Source organism: Trachypithecus francoisi, unplaced genomic scaffold (genome assembly GCF_009764315.1).
Source record: "Trachypithecus francoisi isolate TF-2019V2 unplaced genomic scaffold, Tfra_2.0 Lachesis_group15, whole genome shotgun sequence".
NCBI classification, from domain to species: domain Eukaryota; kingdom Metazoa; phylum Chordata; class Mammalia; order Primates; family Cercopithecidae; genus Trachypithecus; species Trachypithecus francoisi.
Genome location: NW_022681460.1, coordinates 11,049,625 through 11,069,384, shown reverse-complemented (window position 1 = coordinate 11,069,384; position 19,760 = coordinate 11,049,625). Strand labels below are relative to the sequence as shown.

The 19,760-nt window shown below is 39.3% G+C and overlaps 1 protein-coding gene and 1 pseudogene across 4 annotated transcripts in view; one reads left to right on the top strand and one right to left on the bottom strand.

Moving 5' to 3' along the window:
- Positions 1-19,760, top strand: part of REV3L (REV3 like, DNA directed polymerase zeta catalytic subunit) — a 186,587-nt gene that overhangs the window by 46,581 nt on the left and 120,246 nt on the right. The gene's annotated exons all lie outside the window — the stretch shown is intronic.
- On the bottom strand, positions 4,828-13,321 carry LOC117096939 (annotated as a pseudogene).

Genomic DNA, 19,760 nt, shown 5'->3' with positions numbered 1-19,760 from the left:
ATGAAATTTCCAGTTTCTCTACAACACTAGTTATTGTCTGACTTTTTAGTTATAGCTGTCCTAGTGAGCGTGTTGTTCCGATTTGCATTTTGCTGATGGCTGTTGATGTTGAGAATCTTTTAATGTGCTTATTTGCCATTTGATATATCCTCGGGAAAATGTTTATTCACATCCTTTGCCCATTTAAAATATTTAATATTTTTTATTGAGACATAGTAGATATACATATGTTTGGGGCACATGTGATAATTTAATACATTTATATAATTTGTAAAGATCAAATCAATGTTATTGGGATATTCATCTCACCTTAAATATTTGTCTTTTCTTTATGCTAGAAATATTTCATTTATGCTCTTCTAGCTATTTTGAAATACACAGCATATTATTATTGTAAACTATAGTCACCCTGCTGATCTACCAAACACTAGGTCTTGTTTCTTCTATCGAACTCTATATTTGTACCCCTTAATCAACCTCTCTTCATCCCTCCACCACCACCCTTCTCAGCTTCTGGTAACTACCAGTCTACTCTCTATCTGCATGAGATCCACTTTTTTAGCTGCCGCATATGAATGAGAACATGTGATAATGTCTTTCTGTACTTGGCTTTTTTCACTTAACATATAATGACTTCCAGTTTCACTCATGTTGCTGCAAATGACAGGATTTCATTTTTTTATATGGCTGGATAATATTTCATTATGTATATATACCATATTTTCTTTGTCCATTCATCCATTGATGGGCACTTATATTGATTCTAGTAACTTTGGTTATTGTGAATATAGTGCTTCAATAAATGTGGGAGTACGAAATATCTTCAATATATTGATTTTCTTTTAGGTTTATATTCAAAAATGGAATTGTTGGATTTATGATAGTTCTGTTTTTAGTTTTTTGAGGAATCTCCACAGTTTTCCATAGTCACTGTACTAATTTACATTCCCAACAGTGGTGTACGAGGATTCTCCTTTATCCGCATCCTCACCAGCATCCATTATTTATTGTCTTTTTGATAAAAACCATTCTAACTGGGGTGAGATGATATCTCATTATGATTTTGATTTGTATTTCTCTGATGATTAGTGATGTTGAGCATCTTTTCATGTGTCTGTTGGCCGTAATGTCTTCTTTTGAGAAATATCTATTCAGATCTTTTGCCTATTTAAAAATCAGATTATTTGTTTTCTTGTTATTGAGTTGTTTGAGCTCCTTATATATTCTGGTTGTTAATCTCTTGTCAGATGAATAGTGTGTGAATATTTTCTTCCATTTTATGAGTTGTCTTTATCACTTCATTGATTGTTTCCTTTGCTCTACAGAAGCTTGATGTGATCCTTTTGTCTATTTTTGGCTTTGTTGCCTGTGCTTTTGAGGTCTTACCCAAAAAAAATCTTTGCACAGACCAATGTCCTGGAGCATTTCCCCATTGTTTTCTTCTGGTAGTTTCATAGTTTCAGGTGTTAAAGTCTTTAATCCATTTTGACTTTTGTATATGGTGAGAGATAAGGTTCAATTTTTAGTTTCATTCTTCTGCATGTGGTTATTCAGTTTTCCCAGCACCATTTGTTAGAGACTGGTTTTTTTCCCCATTGTATGTTTTGATACCTTTGTTGAAAATGAGTTAGCTATTAATGTCTGGATTTATATGTAGGTTCTCTGTTCTGTTTCATTGGTCTGTATGTCTGCTTTTATGCCAATAGCATGCTGATTTGGTTTCTATAGCTTTGTAGTATATTCTGAAGTCAGGTAGTGTGATGCCTCCAGCTTTCTTTTTGCTCAAGATTGATTTGGTTTTTCAGGGTCTTTTATGGTTCCATATATATTTTAGGATTGTTTTTCCTATTTCTGTGAAGAATGTCGTTTATACATTGATAGGGATTCCATTGACTTTGTAAATTGCTTTGGGTAGAATTGTTTTGTTCTGTTTTGTTTTGAGACAGGGTCTTGCTGTGTCTTACAGGCTGGAGTACAGTGGTGCAATTACAGTTCACTGCAGCCTTGACTTCTGGTCTCAGGCAATCCTTCCACCTCTCAGCCTCCCCAATAGCTGGGACTACAGGCGTGTGCTAACATGTCCAGCCAATTTTTGTATTTTTTGTAGAGACAGAGTTTCACCATGTTGCCCAGGCTTATCTTGAACTACTGGGCTCAAGCGATCCTTCCGTCTCAGCCTCCCAAAGTGCTGGGATACAGGTGTGAGTTACCGTATCAGTCAAAATTGTTGCTTTAACAATATTGGTTCTTCTGATCTGTGAACATGGAATATCTTTTCATTTTTCTGTGTCCTCTTTAATTTCTTTCATCAGTGTTCTATCATTTTTCTAGCAAGATATTTTACCTGTTTGGTTAGATTGATTCTTAGATATTTTCTATTCTTTGTAGTTATTGTAAGTGGGGTTGCCTTCTTGTTTTTTTTTTTTTTTTTCAGATTGGTTGCTGTTGGCATATATAAATGTTACTGATTTTTGTATGTTGATTTTGTATCCTACAACTTTACTGAATTCATTAATCTTTTTTTGTTTTGTTTTGTTTTGTTTTTTTGAGACAGTCTTGCTCTGTCGCTCAGGCTAGAGTGCAGTGGTACGATCTTGGCTTACTGCAAGCTCTGCTTCCCGGGTTCACACCATTTTCCTGCCTCAGCCTCCTGAGTAGCTGGGACTACAGGCGCACCATGCCTGGCTAATTGTTTTTTTTTTTTTTTTTTTTTTTTTTTTTTTTTTGTATTTTTAGTAGAGATGGGGTTTCACCGTGTTAGCCAGGATGGTCTCAATCTCCTGACCTTGTGATCCGCCCACCTCGGCCTCCCAAAGTGCTGGAATTACAGACGTGAGCCACTGCGCCCGGCCCATTAATCATTTTTAACAGTCTTTTTGGTTGAGTTCCTGAGGCTTTTCTAAGTATAAGACCATGTCATCTGCAAGCAAGGCTAGTTTGACTTCTTCCTTTCCAATTTGGATGCCCTTTATTTCTCACTCTTGCCTCATTGCTCTGGACAAGACTTCCAGTATTACGTTGAATAAAAGCAGTGAAAGTGGGCATCCTGGTCTTGCTCCAGATCTTAGAGGAAAGGCTTTTAATATTTCCCCATTGAGTACAGTGTTAGCTGTGGGTTTGTAATATATATTCTTTATTATTTCGAGGGATGTTCCTTTGTTGAGGGTTTTTTCATAAAGTGATGTTGAATTTTATTTAATGCTTTTCCAGTATCTGTTGAAAGAGTAATAGGCTTCTTTGTTCATGATTCTGTTAATGTGATGTATCATGTTCACTGATTTGCTTATGTTGAACAATCTGCATTCCTGGGATGAATTCCACTTGATCATGGTGAATAATCTTTCTAATGTGATATTGAATTTGGTTTGCTAGAATTTTGTTGAGGATTTTTGCATCTGTGTTCATCAGGGATGTTGGCCTATAGTCTTCTTTTTTGGTTGTGTCCTTGTCTGGTTTTGGTATCAGGGTAATGCTGGTCTCATAGAATGAGTTTTAAAGTATTCCTTCTGCTTCAATTTTGTTTGCAGAGTTTGAGTAGAATTGGTATTAGTTCTTTATATGTTTGATGGAATTTAGGAATGAAGCCATTAGGTCCTGGGCTCTTCTTTTATGGGAGACTATTATGGCTTCAGTCTCCTTACTCATTATTGGTGTATTAAGATTTCTCTTTCTTCTTGGTTCAATCTTGGTAGGCTGTGTCCAGGAAAGTATCCATTTATTCTAGGTTTTCCAGTTTGTTGGTGTATAGTTCTTCATAATAGTCTGTCACGTATTATCTTCTTCATAATAGTCTCTTTGCATTTCTATGGTCTCAGTTGTTTTATTTCCTCTTTTGTTTCTGGTTTTATTTGTTTGGATCTTCCCTCTTATTTCTAGCCTAGCTAAAGGTTTGTTAGTTAATTTTGTTTATCTTTTTTTAAAAAAACCAACCTTTCATTTTCTTGATGTTCTGTATTGGTTTTTAGTCTTAATTTCATTTATTTCTGATTTGATCTGTACTATTTATTTCCTTCCACTAATTTTGGGTTTGTTTTGTTCTTTTTGTAGTTCTTTCAGGTATATCATTAGGTTGTTTATTTGAAGTCTTTCTACTTTTTGATATAGGTGTTTATTGTTATAAACTTCCTTCTTAGTACCACTTTTGCTGTATCCCATAGGTTTGGGTATGTTGTGTTTTCATTTCCACTGGTTTCAAGAAATTTTTAAATTTCCTTCTTAATTTCTTTATTGATCCATTTGTCATCCAGGAGCATGTTGTTTAATTTTCATCTGTTGGTGTATTTTTCAAGCTTCCTTTTGTTACTGATTTCTAGTTTTATTCCATTGCGGCCAGATAAGATACTTGTTATGATTTATACTTTTTTGAATTTGTTGAGACTTGTTTTTTGTCTCAGATATGATCTGTTTCGGAGAATGTTCCATGTGCTGATGAAAAGAACGTGTTTTCTGCAGCATGGGTAAAATGTTCCATAATGTTGATTAGGCCTGTTTGTGTACTGTATAGCTTAACTCCAGTGTTTTCCTTTGTGGTTAGGAGATTTTCTCTGGTAGTATGTTTTAATTCATTGCTTTTTAGTTTTAGTGAATCTATTATAGGTTTTTGCATTGTGGTAACCATGAGACTTACAAAAACATCTTAGATTACAAAACAAAGAATAGAAATTTTTTTTTAAAAACTCTCTTTTTTTTTTCCCACCTCAGGTCCAGCTTTATTACCTAATACAAGTCCAACCTCTGGAACATTCAAATTCACTGTTGCAAAGTTTAATTAAAAACACAACTTACAAATATTTAGTATATTCTAAAAAGCATTTCTAAGTTAAGAATGAAAAAGTATGTACACAATATATAATCAAATACCAGGCGGCCTCAACTTCCACCAGGCCACGTTCGTCTTTTTAAGTTCTTCAGTATCTTCTGTCAAATCCACAAAGTTGTTTGCCATGACGGAGGAAGGAATGGAAGTCCCCATTTTTTTTCAAACTCCATACGTGCTTATGATATCGCCTGTGGAGTTACTTGCTGTGTAAGTTCTTTAAGATTATTGGTCACTTGTTCAGTGAGATGCATTTCTCTGTATGAGGGACCCAAGAGACAGATTATGTTGGGAGGGGGTCTGGTGTTGAAACGTTCATTCTGGGCTTCCTGGAGCTAGCTCCCTGAGCAATCTGGTGGTCTCATCAAGTTTCTTCTGGAATACTTCAGCTTCTTCAGACTCAAAAACTTCACCTGGAATGCCAAAGTTTGTTACTGCTTTCAGCGCTATGAGTCTGTCTTGAGTATTGGAGTCCAAACACCCTGGTGGCTCTACTTCTGTAATCCCCATTTCTTCTGCTGTGTCAAGTGTCCTAGTATGGCCTTCCACCTTCAGGCAATGACATCTACATCTCTTGCAGGGTCCTGGAATGCCCTCCTTTTGTTAAAACATCCAGTAAACTATCTGCTATGATATACGGGTAATCTTGGCACGTGGCCAAAAACTCATGGATGCTGAAATCGCTTGAAAGATCAGGGTCTTCCCCATAGGTTGAATAGATTAGAATCATCCTTGCTGATACTTGCATACATGGAATCATAATGCAGTGCATAAGAAATGTAGGACCTATAATTCAAATACAACACTGGAGTGACTTTGTTCCTTTTATCCTCTTTGAACCCCTGCGGAGTATTCACTCCATACTGAAGTCTTCCAGTTGTCATTCCCAGTCTCACTGAGCAGTAAGCCTGGCTCTCCTACAGTGGGATCCACAGGATGGCGAAGTCCCAACATCGTTGTTCTGTCTGGTTTTCTTCTTTCAAATTTGTACTGGCTTCACAAGCCGCCTGGTCAGCTTTCCTCCAGATTTCTTCACGATGCAGTCAAGCTGCTCCTACTCTCTGTCTAAATTATTGCTTTTAAACTTATCTTCAAGCATATCTTTATCTTTCTTTTTATTTTCTTTGCTGGGACTCTTGAAAGCGTGTCTTTCGGCATCTCCAGAGTCCTCTCTTGGCTAGCAGCCTCTGTCCTCTCCACTCTGCAAGGTGTCTGTTCTTTCTGCTTTCGAGTTTTCTGCAAGTCAGCCATGAAGTCTATGCTCTTCTGCTTCAGGCTCTGAATTCTTTCCTGGCTAAGAATTTTCATCCCTGAGTGCAACAGTTTCTTTGCAGCTTTATAATAAATGGTCTCTGGTTTATTGTAAATCATGGCATTAGTACACACTGGTTTGAAGTTATCCTTTAGTTCTTCTATGGACTGGTAGTCATTGTTCTTTTTTTTTATTATTATACTTTAAGTTCTAGGGTACATGTGCATAACGTGCAGGTTTGTTACATATGTATACTTGTGCCATGTTGGTGTGCTGCACCCATCAACCGTCAGCACCCATCAACTCGTCCTTTACATCAGGTGTAACTCCCAATACAATCCCTCCCCCATCCCCCCTCCCCATAATAGGTCCCGGTGTGTGATGTTCCCCTTCCCGAGTTCAAGTGATCTCATTGTTCAGTTCCCACCTATGAGTGAGAACATGCAGTGTTTGGTTTTCTGTTCTTGCGATAGTTTGCTGAGAATGATGGTTTCCAGCTGCATCCATGTCCCTACAAAGGACAGAAACTCATCCTTTGTTATGGCTGCATAGTATTCCATGGTGTATATGTGCCACGTTTTCTTAATCCAGTCTGTCACTGATGGACATTTGGGTTGATTCCAAGTCTTTGCTATTGTGAATAATGCCACAGTGAACATATGTGTGCATGTGTCTTTATAGCAGCATGATTTATAATCCTTTGGGTATATACCCAGTAATGGGATGGCTGGGTCATATGGTACTTCTAGTTCTAGATCCTTGAGGAATCACCATACTGTTTTCCATAATGGTTGAACTAGTTTACAATCCCACTAACAGTGTAAAAGTGTTCCTATTTCTCCACAACCTCTCCAGCACCTGTTGTTTCCTGACTTTTTAATGATTGCCATTCTAACTGGTGTGAGATAGTATCTCATTGTAGTTTTGATTTACATTTCTCTGATGGACAGTGATGACGGGCATTTTTTCATGTGTCTGTTGGCTGTATGCATGTCTTCTTTTGAGAAATGTCTGTTCATATACCTTGCCCACTTTTTGATGGGGTTGTTTGTTTTTTTTCTTGTAAATTTGTTTGAGTTCTTTGTAGGTTCTGGATATTAGCCCTTTGTCAGATGAGTAGATTGAAAAAATTTTCTCCCATTCTGTAGGTTGCCTGTTCACTCTGATGGTAGTTTCTTTTGCTGTGCAGAAGCTCTTTAGTTTAATTAGATCCCATTTGTCAATTTTGGCTTTTGTTGCCATTGCTTTTGGTGTTTTAGACATGAAGTCCTTGCCCATGCCTATGTCCTGAATGGTATTACCTAGGTTTTCTTTTAGGGTTTTTATGGTATTAGGTCTAACATTTAAGTCTCTAATCCATCTTGAATTAATTTTCGTATAAGGAGTAAGGAAAGGATCCAATTTCAGCTTTCTGCTTATGGCTAGCCAATTTTCCCAGTACCATTTATTAAATAGGGAATCCTTTCCCCATTTCTTGTTTTTCTCAGGTTTATCAAAGATCAGATGGCTGTAGATGTATGGTATTATTTCTGAGGACTCTGTTCTGTTCCATTGGTCTGTATCTCTGTTTTGGTACCAGTACCATGCCGTTTTGGTTACTGTAGCCTTGTAGTATAGTTTGAAGTCAGGTAGCATGATGCCTCCAGCTTTGTTCTTTTGACTTAGGATTGTCTTGGCAATGCTGGCTCCTTTTTGGTTCCATATGAACTTTAAAGCAGTTTTTTCCAATTCTGTGAAGAAACTCGTTAGTAGCTTGATGGGGATGGCACTGAATCTATAAATTACCTTGGGCAATATGGCCATTTTCACGATATTGATTCTTCCTGTCCATGTATGTTCTTCTATTTGTTTGTGTCCTCTTTTATTTCACTGAGCAGTGGTTTGTAGTTCTCCTTAAAGAGGTCCTTTACATCCCTTGTGAGTTGGATTCCTAGGTATTTTGTTCTCTTTGAAGCAATTGTGAATGGAAGTTCATTCATGATTTGGCTCTCTGTCTGTTACTGGTGTATAAGAATGCTTGTGATTTTTGCACATTAATTTTTTATCCTGAGACTTTGCTAAAGTTGCTTATCAGCTTAAGGAGATTTTGGGCTGAGATGATGGGGTTTTCTAAATGTACAATCACGTCATCTGCAAACAGGGACAATTTGACTTCTTCTTTTCCTAACTGAATACCCTTGATTTCTTTCTCTTGCCTGATTGCCCTAGCTAGAACTTCCAACACTATGTTGAATAGGAGTGGTGAGAGAGGGCATCCCTGTCTTGTGCCCGTTTTCAAAGGGAATGCTTCCAGTTTTTGCCCATTCAGTATGATATTGGCTGTGGGTTTGTCATAAATAGCTCTTATTATTTTGAGATACATTCCATCAATACCGAATTTATTGAGAGATTTTAGCATGAAGGACTGTTGAATTTTGTCAAAAGCCTTTTCTGCATCTATTGAGATAATCATGTGGTTTTGGTCTTTGGTTCTGTTTATATGCTGGATTATATTTATTGATTGCGTATGTTGAACCAGCCTTGCATCCCAGGGATGAAGCCCACTTGATCATGGTGGATAAGCTTTTTGATGTGCTGCGGATTCAGTTTGCCAGTAATTTATTGCGGATTTTTGCATCGATGTTCATCAGGGATATTGGTCTAAAATTCTCTTTTTTTGTTGTGTCTCTGCCAGGCTTTGGTATCAGGATGATGGTGGCCTCATACAATGAGTTAGGGAGGATTCCCTCTTTTTCTGTTGATTGGAATAGTTTCAGAAGGAATGGTACCAGCTCCTCTTTGTACCTCTGGTAGAATTCAGCTGTGCATCTGTCTGGTCCTGGACTTTTTTTGGTTGGTAGGCTCTTAATTATTGCCTCAATTTCAGAGCCTGCTATTGGTCTATTCAGGGATTCAACTTCTTCCAGATTTAGTCTTGGGAGAGTGTAAGTGTCCAGGAAATTATCCATTTCTTCTAGATGTTCTAGTTTATTTGCGTAGAGGTGTTTATAGTATTCTCTGATGGTAGTTTGTATTTCTGTGGGATTGGTGGTAGTATCCCCTTTATCATTTTTTCTTGCATCTATTTGGTTCTTCTCTCTTTTTTTCTTTATTAGTCTTGCTAGCAGTCTATCAATTTTGTTGATCTTTTCAAAAAACCAACTCCTGGATTCATTGATTTTTTGTGTTTCTATCTCCTTCAGTTCTGCTCAGATCTTAGTTATCTCTTGCCTTCTGCTAGCTTTTGAATGTGTTTGCTCTTGCTTCTCTAGTTCTTTTCATTGTGATGTTAGAGTGTCAATTTTAGATCTTTCCTGCTTTCTCTTGTGGGCATTTAGTGCTATAAATTTCCTTCTACACACTGCTTTAAATGTGTCCCAGAGATTCTGGTATGTGGTATCTTTGTTCTCACTGGTTTCAAAGAACATCTTTATTTCTGCCTTCATTTCGTTTTGTACCCAGTAGTCATTCAGGAGCAGGTTGTTCAGTTTCCATGTAGTTGAGCGGTTTTGATTGAGTTTCTTAGTCCTGAGTTCTAATTTGACTGCACTGTGGTCTGAGAGCCAGTTTGTTATAATTTCTGTTCTTTTACATTTGCTCAGGAGTGCTTTACTTCCAATTATGTGGTCAGTTTTGGAATAAGTGCGATGTGGTGCTGAGAAGAATGTATATTCTGTTGATTTGGGGTGGAGAGTTCTGTAGGTGTGTATTAGGTCTGCTTGGTGCAGAGATGAGTTCAATTCCTGGATATCCTTGTTAACTTTCTGTCTCGTTGATCTGTCTAATGTTAACAGTGGGGTGTTGAAGTCTCCCATTATTATTGTATGGGAGTCTAAGTCTCTTTGTAAGTCTCTAAGGACTTGCTTTATGAATCTGGGTGCTCCTGTATTGGGTGCATATATATTTAGGAGAGTTAGCTCTTCCTGTTGAATTGATCCCTTTACCATTATGTAATGGCCTTCTTTGTCTCTTTTGATCTTTGATGGTTTAAAGTCTGTTTTATCAGAGACTAGGATTGCAACCCCTGCTTTTTTTTGTTCTCCATTTGCTTGGTAGATCTTCCTCCATCCCTTTATTTTGAGCCTATGTATGTCTCTGCATGTGAGATGGGTCTCCTGAATACAGCAGACTGATGGGTCTTGACTCTTGATCCAGTTTGCCAGTCTGTGTCTTTTAATTGGAGCATTTAGTCCATTTACATTTAAGGTTAATATTGTTATGTGTGAACTTGATCCTGTCATTATGATATTAACTGGTTATTTTGCTCGTTAGTTGATGCAGTTTCTTCTTAGCATCAATGGTCTTTACATTTTGGCACGTTTTTGTAATGGCTGGTACTGGTTGTTCCTTTCCATGTTTAGGGCTTCCTTCAGGGTCTCTTGTAAGGCAGACCTGGTGGTGACAAAATCTCTAAGCATTTGCTTATCTGTAAAGGATTTTATTTCTCCTTCACTGATGAAACTTAGTTTGGCTGGATATGAAATTCTGGGTTGAAAATTATTTTCTTTAAGAATGTTGAATATTGGCCCCCACTCTCTTCTGGCTTGTAGAGTTTCTGCCGAGAGATCTGCTGTTAGTCTAATGGGCTTCCCTTTGTGGGTAACCCGACCTTTCTCTCTGGCTGCCCTTAAGATTCTTTCCTTCATTTCAACTTTGATGAATCTGAGAATTATGTGTCTTGGAGTTGCTCTTCTCGAGGAGTATCTTTGTGGCATTCTCTGTATTTCCTGAATTTGAATGTTGGCCCGCCTTACTAGGTTGGGGAAGTTCTCCTGGATGATATCTTGAAGAGTGTTTTCCAACTTGGTTCCATTTTCCCCCTCACTTTAGGCACCCCAATCAGACGTAGATTTCGTCTTTTCACATAATTCCATACTTCTTGAAGGCTTTGTTCATTTCTTTTTCCTCTTTTTTCTTTTCTTTTTTTTTTTTTTGAGACAGAGTCTTGCTCTGTTGCCCGAGCTGGAGTGCAGTGGCCGGATTTCAGCTCACTGCAAGCTCCGCCTCCAGGGTTTACACCATTCTCCTGCCTTAGCCTCCCGAGTAGCTGGGACTACAGGCGCCCGCCACCTCGCGCGGCTAGTTTTTTGTATTTTTTAGTAGAGCCGGGGTTTTGCCATGTTAGCCAGGATGGTCTCAATCTCCTGACCTCATGATCCGCCCGTCTCGGCCTCCCAAAGTGCTGGGATTACAGGCTTGAGCCACCGCGCCCGGCCCTCTTTTTTCTTTAGACTTCTCTTCTCGCTTCATTTCATTCATTTGATCCTCAGTCGCTGATACTCTTTCTTCCAGTTGCTCGAGTCGGTTACTGAAGCTTGTGCATTTGTCAGGTATTTCTCGTGTCATGGTTTTTATCTCTGTCCGATTGTTTATGGCCTTCTCTGCATTGATTATTCTAGTTATCCATTGTACCATTCTTTTTTCAAGATTTTTAGTTTCTTTGTGCTGGGTATGTAATTCCTCCTTTAGCTCTGAGAACTTTGATGGACTGAAGCCTTCTTCTCTCAACTCGTCAAAGTTATTCTCCGTCCAGCTTTGATACGTTGCTGGCAATGAGCTGCGTTCCTTTGGAGGTGGAGATGCGCTGTTACCTTTTGAATTTCCAGCTTTTCTGCCCTGCTTTTTCCCCATCTTTATGGTTTTATCTGCCTTTGTTCTTTGGTGATGTTGATGTACTGATGGGGTTTTGGTGTGGATGTCCTTCCTGTTTCTTAGTTTTCCTTCTAACAGTCAGGACCCTTAGCTGTAGGTCTGTTGGAGATTGCTTGAGGTCCACTCCAGACCCTGTTTGCCTGGATATCAGCAACAGAGGCTGCAGAAGATAGAATATTGCTGAACAGCAAGTGTACCTGTCTGATTCTTGTTTTGGAGTCTTCGTCTCAGGGGTGTACCCTGCCGTGTGAGGTGTGGGGTGTTGGTCTACCCCTAGTTGGGGATGTCTCCCAGTTAGGTTACTCAGGGATCAGGGACCCACTTGAGCAGGCAGTCTGTCCGTTCTCAGATCTCAGCCTCCGTGTTGGGAGATCCACTACTCTCTTCAAAGCTGTAAGACAGGGTCTTTTGCGTCTGCAGAGGTTTCTGCTGCTTTTGTTGTTGTTGTTGTTGTTGTTTAGCTGTGCCCTGTCTCCAGAGGTGGAGTCTACAGAGACAGGCAGGCCTCCTTGAGCTGCTGTGGGCTCCACCCAGTTCAAACTTCCCAGCGGCTTTGTTTACCTACTTAAGCCTCAGCAGTGGCGGGCGCCCCTCCCCCAGCCTCGCTGCTGCCTTGCCATTAGACCGCAGACTGCTGTGCTAGCAAGGAGGGAGGCTCCCTGGACGTGGGACCCTCCCGGCCAGGTGTGGGATATAATCTCCTGGTGTGCCCTTTGCTAAGACCCTTGGTAAAGCGCAGTATTGGAGTGGGAGTTGCCTGATTTTCCAGGTATTGTGTGTCTCAGTTCCCCTGGCTAGGAAAAGGGATTCCCTTCCCCCTTGCGCTTCCCAGGTGAGGCAATGCCTCGCCCTGCTTCGGCTTTCACTGGTCGGGCTGCAGCAGCTGACCAGCACCGATTGTCCGGCACTCCCTAGTGAGATGAACCCGGTGCCTCAGTTGAAATTGCAGAAATCACCTGTCTTCTGTGTCGCTGGCGCTGGGAGCTGGAGACTGGAGCTGTTCCTATTCGGCTATCTTGCTTCTATTCCGTAGTCATTGTTCTTGATCTTTTCTTTCTTTCTTTCATTTAAAATCTACTGGGCGTTTAATGATCATGAAGTAACCAGGAGCAGTAAAATCGGTCACAGGAAATGAAAAGAAAGCACTTGAATCTTTTCTCTGCAATTGTCTTGCCAGTTGATTCACAGCTTCTTGAAGGGGTGTCTGTTCTTGTTTGGCTAAAGTGCTTGTGAGAGGCTTCTCATGCGGCAAGTCTAATCTCACAGGGGCGTGACACTGGAGGTCTTTTTCCGCCTCATTCTCCACCCTGTCTTGATCTCGCTTCTTTTTATCTTCCTTAACTCTTATATTTTCTCCCCTTTTCTTCCCCTGGAACCTGCTTCTCTCCTTCCTTTCTCTTTTTCTGCTTTCTGTCCTTGTGTTTGTCATGATCGTTTTTTGTCTTTGAAGAGGCTGGAGTCGTGCCCTGAGCTGCTCATGGAGAGTTCGGTGGCTTCGTTCCCTCCTACGTTGAGGACCAGCTTCAAGGGCTTCTCTACATACTCCTCGTAGAGGTGTTTGTCCGACTTGTGCTTCTTGTGCTTCTTGCCCATGTCCGACTTGAGCCCCAGTGCCTGCCAGCCGCGCCAGGCCCAGGCCCAGGCCCAGGCCCGCCACTTCCGGTCCGGGCCCAGGGCGGGAGCAGGGCCTGGGAAGCCCCTCTCGAGAAGCTGAGAAATCCTCTTTACTATAACTCCACCACCCTCCCCTATATTTTGACACTATGTTGTGTTAATTTTTATATTTTTAAATTGCCTCTCTCTTAAGGTTGCTGTAAGTATTATTGTCTTTGGTAGATTTGTCTTTTGGACTTCATACCAACTAGAGTTACAAATGGATTGTACACGACAAATTACAGTAATAGAGTATTCTGGTTTGTTTGTGTACTTAATTTTACCAGTGGTTTTTATAGCTTTACAAGCTTTCTTTTTGTAAGTTAGTGTTTTTTTCTGTCTGGTGGAAGAACTCCCGTGAGCATTTTTTGTAAGAGGGTTCTGGTAGTGGTGAATTCTCTTAGCTTAAGTTTGTCTGGGAAAGACTATATATTTGGCTGGGCACAATGGCTCACACCTATAATCCCAGCACTTTGGGAGGCACAGATGGGAGGATTGCTTGAGCTCAGGCGTTCACAACCAGCCTGGTCAACATAGTGTGATCCCATCACTACAAAAGTAGTTTTAAAAAATGAAAAGACAAAACAAAAACCCTCTTTTTTATATTTGAAAGATAGCATTGCTCAATACTTTATTCTTAAGTGGCATTTTTTAAAAGCATGTTGAAGACAGCATTCTACTCTCCTGGCCTTTATAGTTTCTGTTAAGCTGTCTGTTGCCAGACAAGTTAGAGCACTTGTATACATCATTTACTTCTTTTCTCTTGCTGCTTTCTTTGTCCTTGACCTTTGAGTGTTCGATTATTGTGTAACTTGTGAGTAGTCTTATTTGTGTCAGATCTGTTTGGTGTTGTCTCACCTTTATTCCTGTACCTGGATATTTATCTTTTTCTCAAGTTTTGGGATTTTTTTCTGTTATTTCTTGAAATAAGCTTTACCCCTTGCCCTTACTTAACAAGAGCACTTGCTCTTAAATACCAATAAATTTCTTCGATTTTGTCTTTAGAGGTAATTTTCTATGTATTAAAGGCAACCTTCATTCCTTTTTATTGTTTTTTTCTTTTTTCTCCTCATGTATTTTCAGATAGCCTGTCTTTGAGCTCACTGACTTTTTTTTGTTTCATATATCCTGTGATTGAGAGACTCTAATGAATTTTTCAGTTCACCAAATATATTTCTCAGTTTCAATTTCTGTTTGTTTTCTTTGTATTGTTTCACTCTCCTTGTTAAATTTCTCTAGTAAATTTCTGTATTACTTTTCTGTGTTGTCTTGTAGGTTATTGAGTTTCCATCGTGCTGTTGAGAGCATCTAATGAATTTTTCTGTTCACCAAATGTGTTTCTCAGTTTTGATTTCTGTTTGATTTTTTTGGTATTATTTCGATCTCCTTGCTAAATTTCTCTAATAAATTTCTTAGTTACTCTTCTGCGTTGTCTTGTAGGTTATTGAATTTCCTTATAACCTGGTATTTTAAATTCTTGGTCAGAAAGCTCATGTCACCATCTTTTTAGGGTCAGTCACTGGTTCCTTGGTTTGTCTGTTTGCGGTCATGGTTCCCTGTTTTTGGTTGTTTGTTGTGGATATACATCTGTGTCTTTACATTCAAGGATTACTTATTTATTCTAGTCTTCTCTGTCTGGCTTGTTTTGGTTTTTATTGAATATGCTTGCTTAGAGATTCTTTGAAGTTGACCTGTTAATTTTCTTTTTTTTTAATTCTTAAATCTGCTAAGTTGCTGCCTCCTTTTCAGCACTAGGTAGTGCCTTAAGCCCAGGTTTGCATACATTCTAGTAAACAATCAGAATGCTGCCCATCCTGAATGAGGGAGGTCCCAAAGGGGATATCCTGGTAGTGTGTGAAGGCTGGGTAGAGATTCATGTCCAATGAACCTGTGAAATGAACCTCTTACAGTGTGGTACTGCTGAACACCCACTCCAACCTGGCATCTCTTTTGGCTGAGTTACAAAGCAGAGTTTCCAGGACTAGGGATAGTAGCCCCACCTCCCACCTCCTCTCTTTATTTCTGGCTGTTTTCAGGGATACTTCTCCCTGAGGTATTTCCACTGCTCCCGATTATTAGGACAGGGACAGGTCTGTTGCCAACAAACCTAAGATGGTGGAGAAGCCAGTTGTCCACCTCAGTTATACTTTTTCCAGTTTAGCAACTCTGAGTTGGGAAATGCATGCTTGGTGCTGGACAGATTGAGGGGAGGGGCACTGTGATTATAAAAGTCTAATTTGCTTTCTTTTGCTCAGAGTGTTTTTACTTCTTTGTGGTCTTGGGAACTGTCTCCTTCTCATATTTGAGTTCTGGGATATTGCTCATGATCGTGTCAGCACTGTATATGTGGTTTTGGTTTTCTGTGGCAGTGAGTGAAGCCAGCTTACTTCTGTACCACCGTTTTAGAACCAGAAGTCTCTGTCCATTTTTAAATTGTATTGTCTTTTTATTATTGAGTTGTAAGAGTTGTTTCTTCTAGATACAAGTCCCTTATCAAATATACAATTCACAATTGTTTTTCAATCTGTGCGTTGTCTTTTCAACTTTCTTTTAGACAGGTAAAAGCTTAAGGTCCTTCAGTATTCAGCTACCATAAAATATGGTTGAATAATTTACTAGACTTGCATATAATGTTGATTACCGATAGTATTTTATTTATTTGCATTTGAAGGAGGATTTAGATATTTATATACAAATTTGACCAGACAGTAAGTTTATCTTAACTTTTAATATTGCTTTAAATTGTCTGAGATGAATTTTCATGTCATAATCAGAATTTTTTTTTGAGACTTTGGTTTATTTACGTTTCAGTTAAAATACCACAAAAATTAATGTGTGTGACCATTCTGGCTAAATTATCTGAAACTAAAAAGTATTTGTCTTAGAAGCCAGAATTTTATTTTTCACTAAGATTAATAATACTAGTTACTTATATGACATTTAGTCTGAAAGGTGCACATTTTCTTGGAGATTTGTGCTTGAAACTACTATTAGAAGCTTTGTTTTTTAACCCTGAGCATTTTAGAAAAAGTTATACCATGGTGTGTGCCTTTGAGCAGTACCCATATAGTTTCATAGTCATTGAAAATCAAGAGAATTACTGATTTACTTTCTATAACAATAATTGCAGATTAAATTGCTTATGAACTTTGGATGTAGCATTTCATCAGATTTCTGACATATTAATCTTAAAAGAATTATATTAATCATAAAATTACTGTTGTTCAGTTTGGAGGTTGACCCTTAACCCATTTATGCCTAGTGTTCCATTATTGGGCTGCTAAGCTTGTGGGAGTTCTTTATATGCTACTCAAGGTCATCACCAAAGTCTGATTTTTCACACACAAAAAATTGCAATCTCTAGTATAAGTAGGTTAATTGATTCCCTTCTAGTTCCCTTACATAAAGGGGAGATGTTAGGACATTATACATATCTTCATTGTTTATAAGGAGAAAAAAAATACATACTTTATAAGGAGAAAGTGAGATTTAAATCCATCAAAATTTCTACTAGACTCAGTTGAAAGCCTTCTTAGAGGCCACCCAATTTGAAAAAGACATCCTGTGCATCAGTTTTACAGTAACAAATTCTTGGTTCTCCGACATCAACTGTGGGTGCTCTACAATTCTATTCAATTCTGACACTAGCTACTACTAATGCATACCCTACAGGGTAAGGGTTCTGTCTGATAGTACTGCTCACTTCAGACACCAGCCACAAATGGAGTCCCTAGGCTCCCTGCACTTCTGCCCTACCTGAGGCTATCCAGGAGCCCCCAGCTACCAGTCTTCTCATTGGTACACAGATAAACATTTAACACTTAAAAGAATCCAAACGTTTTAGGAGCTGTGTACCAGGAACAGGGCAAAGACCAAATATATTTTTCTTCTTTTATCATAGTATCACACCCCCTCTTGTAAATTTTTCATTTTAGTTATTGAACTTTTCAACTCTGGAATTTCCATTTGGTTCTTTTTTATAATTTCTATCTCTTCATTGGTATTCTCTATTTGGTAAGGTGTTGGTCTCATACTCTCCTTTAACTCTCTTGACATGGTTTCCTTTAGTTTTTTAAAATACTAATAATAGCTGGCTTAAAATCTTTGTCCAGTAAGTCTGACATCTTGGCTTCTTCATGAACAGTTTCTGTTGTCTGCTTTTATATATATATGTATGTGTGTGTGTATATATATATATATGGCGCCATATTTTCCTGTTTGTGTGTTTTATAATTTTATTTTTGTTGAAAACCAGACATTTTAAATTATGTATCATTTCTGGAAGTTAGATTCCTCCCAACCCCCCCCACCCCAGTTTGTTTTTGTTGTTGCTGTGGTTTATTTCTTTAGTTATTTTCATGGGCTAATTTTTGTATGGTCCCTATTCTTTGAAGTCTCTGCTCAGCTAGCATAGTGGTCAGTTAATGGTTGTCCAGAGATTGCTTTAAATGCCTCTTTTCTCAGCTTTTGCTGAGGGGCTCTGTGAGTATGTTGGGGCAGAGCCTCGAGATCAACAAGAGGCAAAATATTAGTCATCTGAGGTCTTTCCTGGGCATGTACATAGCCCTACACATGCTTATGGCCTTCTAAATTCCCTTGACTGTATCAAAGTTTTTCCAAGCCCCTGGTGGACATTTCATTCCTCCATTCCTCAGTTTGTACTTTTGAATTTTTTGGTCAGCCTCTTGTTAGACCCAGCTGGTAAATTCCTCCATGCAGCTACAGTGTTAAATAATTGCTGTTGATTGTTTTCCACAATGACCCTGCGGCATATAGGGCTCTTCACGTAGAGTGAGCCCTTAGTCAAATCAAACAGAGGCAATGCTGCGAATGGAGTGTTGTTCAGCAAGCTGCCAGACAAGTCCAACAGTGGCAGTTTTCTGAGGGTAGCTACGGCTTTGGAGGAGCTCCAAATGGGTTCCGGCTCGTCCAGTGACTGCCTGGCTGCTAGTTTTTACAGCTACTGTGGATGCAAGGCTTTTATTTTCAAGACTGTTTTGTAGCTGCAGAGGGAGGGATCAGATTAGAACAAGTTAAATGCCACAAAGCTTGCTGTTTTAGCATTCATCTGGTGTTCCTGAATAAATACTCCTTGGATTGTTGCAAACCTTTAATTTCCAGAGTTCTGAAAAAGTTGCTTTTGACAGTTTTTGCCAGTGTTCTTGTTGCTTTTATGGAGGAACAGATATTGAAAGGTCCTTACTCAGCAATTTTGTAAATGCCTCTTTTCAGTCCTATGTACTTTTATCTACATCCTGCCTCCAATCTCTGATCCAGCCTCTTGTTACTTGCCTGTCTCTTATATTTCTACTGGATCCTTGGAACACTGGTTCCATGGCTAATATGCTTATATTATCAAATTTTCACTATTAGCCTCCCCTTCTTGCCTGGTAGCCCACTCAGGGCTCTGTCTCTCACATCTCACGTAAATCAAAATACTCACGGCCTCTCTTAAATATCAGTATTCCTCAGGATTCTTGCTTAGGTCCCTTCTCTTGTATATCCATTCTCCCTGAGAAATCTTACCCAATTGTTGCGCATACTGGCAAATCTATCTTCTTCTCTAGCCCAGATCTCTTTCTTAAGCTCTATATCTATATGTGTTTCATTTAAATATCCATTTGGAAATTCTATAGACATGTAAAATTCTATAAATGCAAAACAGAAGTCAACCTGCCCCTCTTTTACAATTTTCTTTGAATGACATTATCATCCATCCGGTTGCCTAAGCCAAAAATGTAAGTCATCTTTGATACCTTCTGCCTTATCCTACTCTCAAGTTCCAGTTACCATAGCCTCTTGATTCAACTCCCTATATCCTTGACCTTTTCTCCACCTCCACTGACATCTCGACTGAATTCCTCCAGCAGCCTCCTAAACAGATTTTCCTTTCTGTAGTTCTGTTGCCAGTGTCCCCACAATGTGTCCACGGAGAATTTTATAAAATGCGAATCTATACAGGTCATTAGTACATGCATGTGCTCACACACAAACACAAGACACACACACACACACACACACACACACACTGTTCCTCTCTCTCATACTCTTTTTTTTTGTTTGAGCCAGAGTCTCGCTCTGTCGCCCAGGCTGGAGTGCAGTGGCACGATCTTGGCTCACTGCAAGCTCTGCCTCCCAGATTCACGCCAGTCTCCTGCCTCAGCCTCCCAAGTAGCTGGAACTACAGGCGCCCACCAGCACGCCTGGCTCATTTTTTGTATTTTTTTTTTTTTTTTAGTAGAGTCGGGGTTTCACGGTGTTAGCCAGGATGATCTTGATCTCCTGACCTTGTGATCCACCCACCTCGACCTCCCAAAGTGCTGGGATTACAGGCTTGAGCCACTGCGCCCGACCTCATACTCGTTTTCTTTCTCTTCATTGCACTGCTTGTTTCATCCCACCTACACT